Below are 3,697 nucleotides of genomic sequence, written 5' to 3'. Positions count from 1 at the left end.
GTGTGGCTGTGATGCTGGGAGCTACACCAGCAGGATTTCAAATACCAGCAGGTCACCCCTATGTACAGCCCCCAGTCGGGCTTCCAGCCTAAGCCACCAACCCAGACCCCAGGAAGCAAGGTCTGAGATCCAAGTCTAAAGGTCAGTCGATGAAAACGCCCCAGGCTGCAGCGAGATACTGTCCAAGCAGTGCAGGATGACCGCCTGGGTCGGAAGGTGCTCAGAGTGGATGGAGGCTGCGTCAGTGGACCTGAGGGTCCCGTGGCCGTGAGGACGACACAGGACCCACCAGCGCCTCCTTCCGTTGTCCGTAAAGCTGCCGGAAGTCACCAGCTGCACTGCCACACCGCACGAAGACATTCTTTTAAGTCACCTTTTTTCTTCTGAGAGAAATGAAAATGCACACCTTCTCAGGGCCCCAACGTTGCGTGAACGCTGGGGAGTGAGGATCCTGCTCCTGACCGAACTGCCCATCTGGTGGCCAGGCAGAGAAAATGGGAGCAAACGGGACCAGAAAGGGGGTTCACAGGCAGGTGGAGACCAGAGGATGTGCTGGACCCAGGTAAGGGGTGAGGGTAGTCTTAGGAGGCTGCCTGGAGGAGGTGATGTCTCGCATGAGGCCTGGGGATGAGTGGGGGCCAGGCAGGTAACGGAAGCGGAGAGATGTTCCAGGCAGAGAGGCAGAGTGCAAAGGCTCTGAGTGAAGCTGAAGGGGAGAGGGTAAGGGGGACGGTGAGGCAGGAGGGAACGGGCTGGGTGAGCTTGTGACACAGAACAACTGCCCACGAGGATTTTTGTTGGTGGGTTTTGTTTTCCTGGTAGTAAAAAGGGTTGAATGTTTGACTGCTAACCCAAAGGTTGGTGGTTCGGACCTACCCAGCGGCTCTGCAGGAGATGACATCCCAGGATACCCTGTAGAGCGGTTCTGCTGTGTCACATGGGGCCCCTAGGAGGGGGGACCGCTACGAGGGGGGACAGAAGTAGACGTCACAGAAACAAATCACAATGAATACTTTTTAAGAAAACCAAGACTCTAAGCTCATCAATCCCAAGTCACAGCAAGCGTCCAGCGTGTGTCCCGGCCTTTAAACGATACCCCAGGAAGCGGACAGTCCACCTTTCTCCAGTGGAGACACGCTGTGCTTTGGTTAACGGGCCACACACCCAGAGTCCGCCGCCAGAGCTCCTTATGTGTACGTCCCAAACATTGCGAGGGATTTACTAAAAACGTGCTTGGCTTCACCCCGCTGGCTGCTCTGCCCGCCCGGCCCAGCCTGCCCACATCTGTCCCTGGCTGGGTTCCCCCTCAGTGGGTGGACAGTGGCCTGGGGACCGACAGGCAGGGTTTTGTCTCAGCCCATTCCAACCCTAAGGAGAACGGGGGTCTTTTAGTATTCAGGCTCTGGCCTGTCCCCGCCCCCTGGCCTTCATGGCGCCGGCTGTCCGCTGTCCTCAGCTAAGGATGGCTATGGCGGGCTTGGGGGAGGGGAGCCGTGCTGTGCCCCACCATCACCATCGCCTCAGTCAGACCCCCCATCAGGGCCACCTAAGCGATTTGGGGAACACCTCCAGTTCTGTCTTCATGCTGGAGGTCACAGCAGGCCCTATAGGGGGCTGGGCAGCGAGAACGGTCTCCACATGGCCTTTGTCCCCTAGGGTCTTGGCATGGAGCCGGATGTCTGGGGGCCCTAGGACAGACCTGGGGTGGAGGCCGGGCCTGGGGAGGCCTGACCGGACACTGATCTGGCGGCCTCTCTGTCCCTGTGGTCATCACAGCACCCAGCCACCCCCACCCCCAGCCGGGCAGGCGGCTCTGGGCACTGTCCTCTGGGTGCCAGCTGCCAGGCCGCGCCAGTCACGGTGGCGGGAAGGAGCAAGCCGCGTGGCCTCTTTGTTCCCCCAGGAGGAGGTGGGGGCTCTGTTCCTGCCATCACTCCCTCCCCCACCGGTGCACACCTGGGGTGACGATAGGGGGTCCTGGTCAGAGCCTAGCCCCACCTTCCTTGGGGTGGGGGTGTTCCGGCTTCCTGGGCCTGGGGAGGCCCACCCCCTCCAAATGGAATGCCTGCCAGAGGTGCAAGCAGCAGGGGGTGGACAGCCCCCCCTCCCCACTGGACAGGCACAGGCTAGCAGCCATGGCCGGTGACCTCAGGTGGAGGCTACAGCCTGCGGTGACACTGGCCCTGGACCCGGAGACATTTTGGGGCTGGGGGAGTCGAGAGAGGCCGTCTCTGCACAGGCACAGGAAGTGGGGGGCCCCAGCTGCATTCTCCCGTTGGCCCACCTGGCGCGGCACAGGAAGTGTCCCCAACGCCTGCCGCCCTGGCCCACTGAGTCTGGGCCCCAGGAGGCAGGCAGGCAGGCAGGCAGGCAGGCAGGCCTGGCGTGGGTGCAGGGAGCCACCGCCAGAGCCTTCTAGAAGATTCCGTTTGTGGAAATGACAGGGTCTGTTGCGTAAACTCTTTGTTGTGTGCTGTCTATTGAGATGACTGACTCTGAAAGCCATGGAGGACAGCGTAGTAGTACGCCATCAAGGTCCCCAGGCAGTCATCTTTACTGAAAGGAGCTTGGTGGTGCAAGGGCTTAGATGTTGAGCTGTGAACCACAAGGTCAGCGGTTGGAATCCTCCAGCCGCTCCACAGGAGAAAAATGAGGCTGATTTTTTTTTTTTAAGACTTACACTCTTGGAAACTTCATGGAAAGTTGGCAAGAGTCAGAATCGACTCGATGGCACTGGTTGTGGTTTTAACCCTGTTACCGCCTGTGGGGCTGCTGAATGCATCTGAACGTCCAACCTTTTGGTTACCAGCCCAGATCTTAACGGTTGTGCCAGCACGTACTTGTACTAAACAATTTCTACACATCAGCTAATTAGGATGACATCTTCAGGAGAGGAGGTTGTCTGTGAATGAACCCCCATTTTACAGTTAGGCAAACTGAGGCTTGGGAATGAAGGCAGCTGGCCCAGGCTTACTGGGCACACACAGTGGACAGATGGGCCTCCTGCCCTATTCTGTGGGCAGTATGACTCACTAGATGAAGTCTGGTGACATTTGTGGGTGTCATAACTCACCCTCAAGGGGGTGGAGGCCAGGGAGGCTCCGCAGGACCCCACAGTGCACAGGACACCACTGCAGAGAAGGATCTCTAAAAGTCACTGGAGCCAGGCAGGTAAGGTTGCCCAACACAATGGGGCAGAGACGGCTGGAGCCTCGTATGTCCAGGCTTTCTCACCACATCTCTAGCTCCCTGTTACTGAGACTTCACATCTTCCTTCCTGACGGGTTTCTGCCTTCCACCGGTTCCCCCTTTCCCCGCTTTGCTGTGTCATCACCTCCACCAAGAAACTGAAACCCGGAGAACACAAGTGTGACTCCAGGACCTCCCCAGGTGGCACCCACTCTCCTTCAGTCTCAAGGTGACAAAGGGACAGTGAGGCCCAGCGAGGAGATGCGAGTGAGGACTCGCGCCTAGGACCCAGCTCAGGGGGAGGGCTGGACATTCCTGACATCGCTGTGCCCTGGCCACTTGCCCACGTGCATCCTATGAAGGCCCTGAGAGGAAGCATCCACTCCGCAGCCCCGGGGGTGGTAGTGGTGGTGGTATGTGTTTTTAAAATATGTGTAACTCAATCATATATCACTTCTAATCTGTTCTTTCTCTCATCTGTTTCAATACAATATACATAATTTATCCA

At 58.0% G+C, this 3,697-nt stretch overlaps 1 pseudogene; it reads right to left on the bottom strand.

Annotated features, from left to right (window-relative positions):
* LOC102856926 overlaps positions 1 to 2,531 on the bottom strand; it is a 26,441-nt pseudogene extending 23,910 nt beyond the window's left edge.
* Between the last annotated feature and the right edge of the window lie 1,166 nt (positions 2,532 to 3,697).

Source organism: Elephantulus edwardii, unplaced genomic scaffold, assembly GCF_000299155.1.
Source record: "Elephantulus edwardii isolate Elephantulus edwardi_28Jun2011 unplaced genomic scaffold, EleEdw1.0 scaffold00185, whole genome shotgun sequence".
NCBI classification, from domain to species: Eukaryota; Metazoa; Chordata; class Mammalia; order Macroscelidea; family Macroscelididae; genus Elephantulus; species Elephantulus edwardii.
This window is presented reverse-complemented; position numbering and strand designations above follow the sequence as displayed.